Raw genomic sequence first — 13,011 nt, forward strand, 5'->3', positions numbered from 1 at the left:
TTTGCTGCCAATATGGAGGACTCCTAGAGCCATTACCTCCTGATTATAAACCATTATGTTGCCACCTCTGCTGGATCACTCCTGCTGGTATGACAGAACATACTGAGGAATGGTGATGGAGGAAGTTGAGACATTGTCTAATGTGTATGATTCTGTGAGTACAATCATGCCAGTCCATTGCTTGATTAATCTAACTAATCTCTGCCAATTTTAGTGCAAGTCTCCAGATATTAATGAGGAGGACTTTGCAGCGTTGTTTGGACTGGATGAGCCTTTGGTGTGTTCAGTACCTGACACATTCCCAATGGTCTGACTCATTTTATTCTAATTGAATTTTGTTGTAGATTGATGCAGCTGAGTGGCTGGCTAGGCCATTTCAGAGGATAGTTAAGAATCAACAACACTGTTGAGTCTGGAGTTACATGTAGGGCAAGGATGGCAGATTCCTTCCCTAAGGGACATTAGTGAACCAGATGGGTTTGGTAGTTTCATGATCACCTTTACTGATACAAGCTTTTTGTTCCAGATTTTGTTTAATTAACTGAATTAATTCAGTTAAGCTGTGGCCGCTGTGGTGAAATTTAAACTCAAGTCGCTGGATTACTAGTCCAGTGACAGAGAAACAGGAGAGCTATGGGAGGTCACAGGAACCATGGTGCATGAAAGCTGTAATGAATTTAGTTAGGAAGAAAAGAAAAGCCTACAAAAGGTTCAGGGAGCTAGGTAATGTTAGAAATCTAGAAGAGTATACGACTAATAGGAAGGTACTTAAGAGGGAAATTAGAAGAGCAAGAAGGGGTCATGAGAAGGCCTTGGCAGACAGATTAAAGGAAAACCCCAAGGCATTCTGCAAGTATGTTAAGAGCAAGAGGATATGATGTGAAGGAGTAGGACCTATCAAATGTGACAGTGGGAAAGTCTGTATAGAACCGGTAGAAATGGCAGAGGTACTCAATGAATACTTTGCTTCAATATTCACAGTGGAAAAGGATCTTGGTAGTTGCAGTGCAGACTTGCAGTGGACTGAGAAGATTGAGCATGTGGACATTAGGAAAGAGGATGTGTTGGAGCTTTTGAAAAGCATCAAGTGAGATAAATCGCCGGGACCAGATGGGATGTACCCCAGGTTACTGTGGGAGGCGAGGGAAGAGATTGCTGAGCCTCTGGCAATGATCTTTGCATCATCAATGGAGACGGGAGAGGTTCCGGAGGATTGGAGGATTCCGGATGTGGTTCCATTATTCAAGAAAGGGAGAAGAGATAGCTCAGGAAATTATAGACCGGTGAGTCTAACCTCAGTGGTTGGTAAGTTGATGGAGAAGATCCTGAGAGGCATGATTTATGAACATCTGGAGAGGAATAGTAAGATCAGAAATAGCCAGCGCGGCTTTGTCCAAGGCAGATCAAGACTTACGAGCCTAATTGAATTTTTTGAAGATGTAACTAGACACATAGACGAGGGAAGAGCTGTAGATGTAGTTTATATGCATTTCAACAAGGCGTTTGATAAGGTGCCCCATGCAAGGCTCATTGAGAAAGTGAAGGGGCATGGGATACAAGGGGACATTGCTTTGTGGATTCAGAACTGGCTTGCCCACAGAAGGCAAAGAGTGGTTGTAGATGGGTCTTTTTCAGCATGGAGGTCGGTCACCACTGGAGTGCCCCAGGGATCTGTTCTGGGACCCTTGCTCTTTGTGATTTTTATAAATGACCTGGATGAGGAAGTGGAAGGATGGGTTGACAAGTTTGCTGATGACACAAAGGTTGGTGGGGTTGTGGATAGTGTAGAGGGATGTCAGCAGTTGCAACGAGACATAGATAAGATGCAAGACTGGGTGGAGAAGTGGCAGTTGGACTTCAACCCAGATAAGTGTGTGGTGGTTCACTTTGGCAGGTCGAATAGGATGAAAGAATATAATATTAAGGGTAAGACGCTTGGCAGTGTGGAAGGTGAGAAGGATCTTGGGGTCCGGGTTCATAGGACGCTCAAAGCAGCGTCGCAGGTGTAGGCTGTGGTTAAGAAGGCGTATGGAATACTGGCCTTCATTAATATTGAGTTTAGGAGTCGTGAGATAATGTTGCAGCTATATGGGACCCTGGTCAGACCCCACCTGGAGTACTGTGCCCAGTTCTGGTCACCTCATTACAGAAAGGATGTGGAAGCCATAGAAAGGGTGCAGAGGAGATTTACAAGGATGTTAGAAACATAGAAACATAGAAAACTACAGCACAAAACAGGCCCTTCGGCCCCACAAGTTGTGCCGAACATATCCCTACCTTTTAGGCCTACCTATAACCCTCCATCCTATTAAGTCCCATGTACTCATCCAGGAGTCTCTTAAAAGACCCTATTGAGTTTGCCTCCACCACCACTGACGGCAGCCGATTCCACTCGCCCACCACCCTCTGTGAAAAACTTGCCCCGAACATGTCCCCTGTACCTACCCCCCAGCACCTTAAACCTGTGTCCTCTCGTAGCAGCCATTTCCACCCTGGGAAAAAGCCTCTGAGAGTCCACCCGATCTATGCCTCTCAACATCTTATATACCTCTATTAGGTCTCCTCTCATCCCACGTCTCTCCAAGGAGAAAAGACTGAGCTCCCTCAGCCTATCCTCATAAGGCATGCCACTCAATCCAGGCAACATCCTTGTAAATCTCCTCTGCACCCTTTCAATCCTATGCACATCCTTCCTGTAATGAGGCGACCAGAACTGAGCACAGTACTCCAAGTGGGGTCTGAAGAGGGTCTTATATAGCTGCATCATTATCCCCGAACTCCGAACCTCAATCCCTCGATTGATAAAGGCCAGCACACCATACGCCTTCTTAACCATCTCCTCCACCTGCAGGGCCGATTTTAGAGTCCTATTGACCCGGACCCCAAGGTCCTTCTGATCCTCTGCAGTACTAAGAGTCTTTCCCTTTATATTGTACTCCTTCCTCCCATTCGACCTGCCAAAATGGACCACTACACATTTATCTGGGTTGAAGTCCATCTGCCACTTCTCCGCCCAGTCTTGCATCCTATCTATGTCCCTCTGTAACTTCTGACATCCCTCCAGACTATCCACAACCCCACCAACCTTAGTGTCGTCGGCAAACTTACCAACCCATCCCTCCACTTCCTCATCCAGGTCATTTATGAAAATGACAAACAGCAAGGATCCCAGAACAGATCCCTGGGGCACACCACTGGTGACCGACCTCCAATTAGAAAACGACCCATCTACACCCACTCTCTGCCTCCTTTGGGCAAGCCAGTTCTGGACCACAGGGCAGCAGCCCCTTGGATCCCATGCCCTCTCACTTTTTCTCGAAGCCTTGCATGGGGGACCTTATCGAACGCCTTGCTAAAATCCATATAAGCCACATCTACCACTTTCCCTTCGTCAATGTGTTTAGTCACATTTTCGAAGAACTCCACCAGGCTCGTAAGGCACGATCTGCCTTTGACAAAGCCATGCTGAGTATTCTTGAGTATACTAAACCTCTCTAAATGCTCATAAATTTTGTCCCTCAGGATCTTCTCCATCAGCTTCCCAACCACTGAGGTTAGACTCACCGGTCGGTAATTACCTGGGCTATCCCTATTCCCCTTCTTGAAAATAGGAACCACATCCGCAATCCTCCAATCCTCCGGCACCTCTCCCGTCTCCAACGACGATGCAAAGATCATTGCCAGAGGCTCTGCAATCTCTTCCCTCGTCTCCCACAGTAACCTGGGGTACATCCCATCCGGACCCGGCAACTTATCTATCTTGATGCTATTCAAAGCTTCCAGCACAACCTCTTTGTTCAAGTCCACATACTCAATCTTTTCAGTCCACCACAAGCCAGCAGTACATCCACCCATGTCCTTCTCCTCTGTGAAAACCGAGGCAAAATACTCATTAAGCACGTCTGCCATTTCTACTGGTTCCGTACTGATTTTCCCGCCTTCACCTTTTATATGCCCTATTCCTTCACGTTTCATCCTTTCACTCTTCACATATTTATAGAACCCCTTTGGGTTTTCCTTCATTCTACTTGCTAAGGCCTTCTCGTGACCCCTTCTGGCTCTCCTAATTTCCTTCTTTAGTCCCTTCCTACAAGCCGTATACTCATCTAGATCCCTATCTTCGCCAAGGTCTCTGAACCTTTTGTATGCTTTCCTTTTCTTCTCGACTAGTTCCTGCACAGCTTTCGTGCACCACGGTTCCTTTAACCTACCAACTCCTCCCTGTCTGCTCAGAACATTGTCCTGTAGAACCCTAGACAGACATTCCTTGAAAAACTGCCACCTCTCTTCAGTAGATTTCCCCGAGAATGTTGCCTGGATTAGGTGGCATGCCTTATGAGGATAGGTTGAGAGAGCGAGGTCTTTTCTCCTTGGAGAGGCGAAGGATGAGAGGTGACCTGATAGAGGTGTATAAGATGTTGAGGGGTATTGATAGAGTGGATTCTCAGAGGCTTTTACCCAGGGCTGAAATGGTTGCCACAAGAGATCACAGGTTTAGGGTGCTGGGGAGTAGGTACAGAGGAGATATTTGGGGTAAGTTTTTCACTCAGAGGGTGGTGGGTGCGTGGAATCAGCTGCCAGTAGTGGTGGTGGAGGCGGATTCGATAGGGTCTTTTAAGAGACTTTTGGATAAGTTCGTGGAAGTTAGTAAGATAGAGGGTTATAGGTAAGCCTAGTAGGTAGGGACATGTTCGGCGCAACTTGTGGGCCGAAGGGCCTGTTTGTGCTGTAGCTTTTCTATGTTCTATGTTCTAAACAGAGAAACATAGACGGGTAAATTTTCCAGTATATTGGAAATGGAAAGTCTGACAGACCATTGAAAGGTCTGTTGATGTCGGGCAGGAATTTCAGGTCTCGGGGCAGGCGCAACTGGAAAATCTCGCCCGTAATATTGCAGTCGGAGTAGGCCATTCAGCCCTTTGAGCTTGCTCCTCCATTCAATGTGATCAGGGCTAATCCTGTATCTCCACACCGTACACTCGTGCTCTCCCTATACCCCGTGACACCTTTACTGCCTAGAAATCTTCTTAAATATATTCAGTGACTTGGCCTCCACAGCCTTTTTATTAGACTAGAGCATTTTTCCTATTACTGATGTGAGGCTCACAAATCCCTGTCTAATCCCCTGTTTTCTCCCTTTCTCCTTTTTTAAATAGCAGGGTTACATTTTCCACCTTCCAATCTACTACTACATATCACATAGCCATATGAAAGCAGCATAAATTTCACATTAAGAAAGGAACAGTGATGTCATTTATAAAGACCATTTCTCTGTCGCTCAGAAACATTTTAAAGTTTCAACATAGAACAAATTAAGGCTTAAGTAAGAGCATACAGGAAACTCCCTCCACACCCTGCCTCTGCAGATGAGGATATATGGAATAGTTCCCCAGGCAACAGTGGCTGATCTGGAGACAAATAACTCCATCAGATGGATGCTTTAAGTGTTTGGGTGTGAATAGAAAGAATGAATATAGTGACAGCCATTAGCTTAGTCACTTATTCCATGGAGCACAATGTTTAATGTACCAAGTTGGATAGGCATCATCTGGGTAGCAGGCTGAAGTATAGGGATGTGAGGATGGAATTAGATGAATATTGTGGAGTTTTGTTTGATTATTTTTGGGGATTAAGAACTATTTATGGAGAACTTTATTAAATGGGTAAATTGGGTGGGTGTGATTTTTTTGTTGGGTCACCTTCCTTTTAACTTTTTTCATTATTTACCATGTAGTTGAATCCTCCTCCCCACATGCTAACCTGCTGCTTTGCTTCCCATTAACCATTATTCTTTCAGTAGTTTTACCCTTCCCTCCCCCCCCCCCCCCCCCCCCGCGAGTTTAAAGTCCTTGTGACCACCCTATTTATCCTTTCTGTTAGAACACTAGTCCCAGATCGGTTCAGGTGAAGACCGTCCCAACAGTACAGATCCCTCCTGTCCCAATACTGATGCCAATGCCCCATGAAATGGAACCCCTCTTTCCTGCACCACTTCTGTAGCCACATGTTTACTTCACTAATTTTCTCATCCCTATGCCAATTCGCCCGTGGCTTAGGTAGTAATCCAGAGATTACAACCGTGGAGGTCCTGATCTTTAATTTAATTCCAATGCCTGATAATCCCCAAACAGGTCCTCTTTCCCAGTCTTGCCTATGTTGTTTGTCCCAACATGGACCACAACAATTGGATCCTCCCCGTCCCACTCCAATATCCTTTCAAGATGGTCAGAGATGTCCTTCACCCAGGCACCAGACAGGCAACATATCATGCGGGACACTTGTTCAGAAGGGATGCTATCAATCCCCCAATTATAGAATCCCCTACAACTACCACTTGTCTTTTTGCTCTCCTCTTGAATGGCCTCCTGTACCACAATGCAGTCGTTGGCTAGCTCATTCTCCCTACAGCCCTCTTCCTCATCCACACAGGGAGCAAGCCCCTCATACCTGTTGGACAAGATCAAGAGCTGAGACTCCTCCATTCCTGAATTCAGGGTCCCTCTACCTGTCTCACTTACAGTCACACCCTGGTGTCCCTGACCACTGAATTAGAGGTACTTAATCTACCAGGTGTGACCACCTCCTGAAATAAAGTGTCCAGGTAACTCTACCCCCCAGATGTGCAGCAGCTTCTGAAGTTCAGACACTAGCTCATTAACACTGAGCCGAAGTTCTTCGAGCACTTTCTGCAGATGTGATCACTGCAGCTCGCAATGGGATCTGCAGCTCCCACATCATTCAACTACAACACGTCACCTGCCCAGCCATCTCTACTTAATTAATTACTAAATTAATTAGTTTTGAAGTGTTTTTTGGAATTTAGCACAGACTTCCTATCAGCCAATCAGGTCACAGCATTCCTGTGACATCATTTTTTCAATTAATATATACAGAGTTGCTCTGTGCAGTAGTGGGAGATGATATAGGAGACTAGGCTGTGGATTCCTGAGGTAAGTTAATTAATATACTCAGTGCTGCTGCTCTGCCTGCTCACTGCAGACTAGGCCATGGATCCCCAAGATAAGTTAGTTTATATATTCACAGTGCTGCTCTGCTCCATCCTCTGACTGCTCCCCACAGACTAGGCCATGGATCTCCAAGATAAGTTAGTTTATATACTCACATGGTCAAATGCTGCTTGATGTCAAGGGCAATCATTCTCACCTCACCTCTGGAGTACTGACATACAACTCTACATATTTTTAAATTAGCCACTGGTGCATTTCTTTCTGAAATTTAATGTGGTCCACACGCTAACCAAGCCTCTACCAAGCTTATTAAAAGGAGCAGTGGTTGAGTTTATTTTTGTTTTTAACTTACTTGTCTAATCTTTCATACTGTTTTAAAATAACCAATCCTATGCTTTGGCGATTTTAGAAATGTAGTTTAGGAAATGTAGCAGTGGGGAAACTCAGCAAATCCCACCATCTCAAAAAATAGAGGGAAAGAAGTTGCATTTATAAAGAATCTTTCACTTGCTCAGGACATCGTATTTCGTAGATAGTAAATTACTTTCTGGAAGTGTTATTAGTTTTGCCATTGGGAAAATGCAGCAGCAGCAGCAAGCTTGTGCAGTGCAAAGTCCCAGAAATAGCAATGGGAGGAATGGTGAAAGTGTCTGTTTTTAGTGATATTAGCTGCAAGAAGAATGTTGGGCAGGGCACTAGAAAACATTCCCTGTTCCTTTATAAATCGTGCCATGGGAACATTTACATTCACTTATGTGGATTGATGGGACTTGATTCAACATCACAGTCCCCACAAAGCAATACTGATATCAACCCAACTTTGTGCTTGAATAGCCCTAAAGTGATGGCATCTATCAATTTTGCAGTTGTGAAAAATTATCCAGCTGCCCTGTCACCAAGAAGCAGGATAAATCTAATCTGGAAATCCAAGTGGTGACTCATCATGACGAGCAGCAATTCAGTAAAATTTCACATTTGCCAGTCCTGGTAAACAAGTCAGAGCCCTGTTGTACATTTGAGAGTTACTGACTGGAGGATTCTGGGTACATGTATAGAACATAGAACATAGAACATTACAGCGCAGAACAGGCCCTTCGGCCCACGATGTTGCACCGACCAGTTAAAAAAAAAACTGTGACCCTCCAACCTAAACCAATTTCTTTTCGTCCATGAACCTATCTACGGATCTCTTAAACGCCCCCAAACTAGGCGCATTTACTACTGATGCTGGCAGGGCATTCCAATCCCTCACCACCCTCTGGGTAAAGAACCTACCCCTGACATCGGTTCTATAACTACCCCCCCTCAATTTAAAGCCATGCCCCCTCGTGCTGGATTTCTCCATCAGAGGAAAAAGGCTATCACTATCCACCCTATCTAAACCTCTAATCATCTTATATGTTTCAATAAGATCCCCTCTTAGCCGCCGCCTTTCCAGCGAAAACAATCCCAAATCCCTCAGCCTCTCCTCATAGGATCTCCCCTCCATACCAGGCAACATCCCGGTAAACCTCCTCTGCACCCTCTCCAAAGCCTCCACATCCTTCCTGTAATGTGGGGACCAGAACTGCACACAGTACTCCAAGTGCGGCCGCACCAGAGTTGTGTACAGTTGCAACATAACGCTACGACTCCTAAATTCAATCCCCCTACCAATAAACGCCAAGACACCATATGCCTTCTTAACAACCTTATCTACTTGATTCCCAACTTTCAGGGATCTATGCACACATACACCTAGATCCCTCTGCTCCTCCACACTATTCAAAGTCCTCCCGTTAGCCCTATACTCAACACATCTGTTATTCCTACCAAAGTGAATTACCTCACACTTCTCCGCATTAAACTCCATCCGCCACCTCTCGGCCCAACTTTGCAACCTGTCTAAGTCTTCCTGCAAACTACGACACCCTTCCTCACTGTCTACCACACCACCGACTTTGGTGTCATCAGCAAATTTGCTAATCCACCCAACTATACCCTCATCCAGATCATTAATAAATATTACAAACAGCAGTGGCCCCAAAACAGATCCCTGAGGTACACCACTTGTAACCGCACTCCATGATGAATATTTACTATCAACCACCACCCTCTGTTTCCTATCCGCTAGCCAATTCCTGATCCAATTTCCTAGATCACCCCCAATCCCATACATCTGCATTTTCTGCAGAAGCCTACCATGGTGAACCTTATCAAACGCCTTACTAAAATCCATATATACCACGTCCACTGCCTTGCCCCCATCCACCTCCTTGGTCACTTTCTCAAAAAACTCAATAAGGTTAGTAAGGCACGACCTACCTGCCACAAAACCATGCTGACTATCACCTATCAATTCATTACTCTCCAAATAACTATAAATCCTATCCCTTATAATTTTTTCCAACATCTTGCCGACAACAGAAGTGAGACTCACCGGTCTATAATTCCCGGGGAAGTCTCTGTTCCCCTTCTTAAACAATGGGACAACATTCGCTAACCTCCAATCTTCTGGTACTATACCAGAGGCCAACGACGACCTGAAGATCAGAGCCAGAGGCTCTGCAATCACTTCTCTTGCCTCCCAGAGAATCCTTGGATAAATCCCATCCGGACCAGGGGATTTATCTATTTTCAGACCCTCCAGAATATCCTGCACATCCTCCTTATCAACTGTAATACTGTCTATTCTACTCCCCTGCAACCCAGTGTCCTCCTCAGCTATATTCATGTCCCCTTGCGTGAACACCGAAGAGAAATATTGGTTCAATGCTTCACCAATCTCCTCCGGTTCCACACATAACTTCCCTCTGCCATCTATAACTGGCCCTAAACTTGCCCTAACCAACCTTCTGTTCTTGACATACCTATAGAACGCCTTAGGATTCTCTTTAACCCTATCCGCCAAAGTCTTCTCATGTCCCCTTTTAGCCCTTCTAAGCTCGCTCTTCAACTCCCTCTTAGCCAATCTAAAGCTTTCTAGTGCACTACCCGAGTGCTCACGTCTCATCCGAACATAAGCCTCCTTTTTCTTTTTAACCAACAAAGAAACTTTTTTGGTGCACCACGGTTCCCTAGCCCTACCAATTCCTCCTTGCCTGACAGGGACATACCTATCACAGACTCGCAGTAGCTGCTCCTTGAAAAAACTCCACATGTCGGACATTCCCAGTCCCTGTAATCTCCTAGTCCAACCTATGTTTCCTAATTCTCTCCTAATAGCCTCATAATTACCCTTCCCCCAGCTAAAACCACTGGCCCGAGGTTCATGCCTATCCCTTTCCATCACTAAGGTGAACGTAACCGAATTGTGGTCACTATCACCAAAATGCACACCAACTTCCAAGTCTAGCACCTGGTCTGGCTCATTTCCCAGCACCAGATCCAATATAGCCTCACCTCTAGTTGGCCTGTCTACATACTGAGTCAAAAAACCTTCCTGCACGCTTTGAACAAAAACTGACCCCTCTAACGAGCTAGAGCTATAACAATTCCAGTCAATATGAGTCAAGTTAAAATCCCCCATAACAATTGCCCTATTACTTTCACTCCTAAGCAGGATTGACTCCGCAATCCTTTCCTCAACCTCTCTAGAACTTTTAGGAGGTCTATAAAAGACTCCCAACAGGGTGACCTCTCCTCTCCTATTTCTAATCTCCGCCCATACTACCTCAACAGATAAGTCCTCATCAAACCTCCTCTCTGACACTGTGATACAATCTCTGACCAATAATGCTACCCCTCCCCCTCTTCTACCTCCTTCCCTACTTCGACTAAAACATTTGAACCCCGGGACCTGCAGCATCCATTCCTGCCCCTGCTCTATCCATGTCTCTGAAATAGCCACAACATCGAAGTCCCAGGTACTGATCCACGCTGCAAGTTCACCCACTTTATTGCGAATACTCCTGGCATTGAAGTATACACATTTCAAACCCTGCTCCACCCCACCTCTGCAATGCCGTGCATTGCAGTCCCCATCCATGCATCCCTCACTTTCAGCCCCACTACTCAGGATCCCTCCCCCCCCCCGAATCAGTTTAAACCTCCCTGCATGGCCTTAGCAAATTTACCCCCCAGGATATTGGTCCCCTTCTGATTAAGGTGTAGACCATCCTTCTCATAGAGGTCACACCTTCCCCATGGTATGGTGGAGCCCTGAAAGATCTGAAAGTTAAAAGTTTGTGTTGGTAGATCCATCCAATTGGGCCCATTCCCTGCTCTTTTTCTATAGTCATGTAAATGTAATAAATAATTACAAATGGTGAGAAGTAAAGTTGGGGACACACAATTCCTGCTATACATCCTGCTGTAAAAGAATGTGAAAGTCTGACCAGAGAACTGCTGAGCTCTCAAGAAAAATGTTCCTCTGATTTTTGTTGAGTCTGCTTGGAAGCACAGAGCATTCAGAGTGGGAATGGTGAGCTGCAGGAATGCAAGTGCCACAATTGTGGACAAAACAGAATTACTTGGAACAGCAAAAATATTCCCTAAATTTAATTGCTAGATGTTGAATCTCTGACTTTCATCCCATAAAGTAAGGCCATTTATGTGTTATGAAATCCTGCTTTATGAAAAATAATTTTGAATCTACCAGCTGGAAACCCCCAATTGATTTTTTTATATACAAAGAGACTAAAGCCACATTTCAACAACTTGAGTTGGCAACGATTTTCATGACTGTACCTTCCACATTCTAACACAATTGAAAATACTCACCAAAGACAATGACCTCAGAATGTGAATAAACCTCTGAATGTCTAGACAATATGCTAACGATACAATCAGGTGGAGACAAATCATTAGACATAACCACTTGGACAATGGGGTCCTGGTTGAGAGACCGATTGCTAGACAAGAACTAATCAAGCTACAATTGGAATATACTGGTCATGACCTTATTTAGATCCATGGGCTGTTGGTGAGGAAAACTCATGTGACTACCCAAAATTTTGTGTGTCTTAAGCACCTGCTTTCTCTGCAGAACAGGCCAAGGAGCTGAGACACTGAAGGAACAAGAACATTGGGTTGATTCCTCTCTCAATTCAAAGTTTTTGAACCTTGTCTGCTGATTGTAACTAATTCAGGTTTTGAAAGAAGTCAACCCAGCGCTATTGTCTCCCAAAGAGCAGATAAATCATCCATCTACATCTCTAAATTGCCTCAAAGCCCAAAGTATCAGGACCACTGAGTGGAAGTAGCAGGACCAATTCGGCCTCAAGCAAGCTAAATTCACCAACCTCCACAAACTGTATACCCTTTTATTTTTTCACTGGGCTCTTGACTTGCTTAAGAACATAAGAACATAAGAAATAGGAGCAGGAGTAGGCCATCTGGCCCTTCGAGCCTGCCCCGCCATTCAACAAGATCATGGCTGATCTGAAGCGAATCAGTTCCACTTACCCGCCTGCTCCCCATATCCCCTAATCGATCAGAAAACTATCTACCTGTGATTTAAACTAAGAAGGAGCTTTGCATTGGCCGGGAATCGAACCTGGGCCTCCTGCGTGGTAGGTGAGAATTCTACCACTGAACCACCAATGCACAGATGCTTAATCCATCCTTCCACATTTTGTCATCTATTTGTGAGAACTTCGAGTGTTTGTGTGTGCAAAAGTTAGAACATACTTAGAACGGGTTATAGACAGTAAAAACAATTGTCTGATTGTGTCTTTTATAATCACAGTGCATAAACAGTTAACCATTCATTGAATTGTCAAGTATATCCGTTTCAAAAAACCTGTTGCAGTCAAACAAGGGAAAAGAGATGGACCAATTAACCCCTCCTCACCTGATCATAGCATCTGGAATTCCAGTGTCTTTGAATTTCACTGAGAATATAATTTTTAATTTAATTTCATCTGAGTATGGCACAAAATTCAAACCTTTTTATTCTCCTTCAATGGGAGTTGACTGAGATACCAGAGAGCTAACGTCTCTGTGATCACTGTGACACACTGTTCCACCCAATATCTCTTAGCAAAGTAACAGCAAGACTAAAATCATTCTGATTCACTATTTTTAGATTGTCCTACTAGCATGGTGACACAGTAGTTAGCAT

General features: G+C 44.7%; 1 non-coding gene across 1 annotated transcript; it reads right to left on the bottom strand.

Annotated features, from left to right (window-relative positions):
- Positions 1-12,423: 12,423 nt before the first annotated feature.
- On the bottom strand, positions 12,424-12,494 carry trnag-acc (transfer RNA glycine (anticodon ACC)). Its single transcript has one exon. It is a non-coding gene; the product is annotated as a tRNA-Gly (tRNA).
- Positions 12,495-13,011: the final 517 nt, after the last annotated feature.

The sequence above is a fragment of the Mustelus asterias genome, chromosome 2, assembly GCF_964213995.1.
Source record: "Mustelus asterias chromosome 2, sMusAst1.hap1.1, whole genome shotgun sequence".
Taxonomy (NCBI): Eukaryota; Metazoa; Chordata; class Chondrichthyes; order Carcharhiniformes; family Triakidae; genus Mustelus; species Mustelus asterias.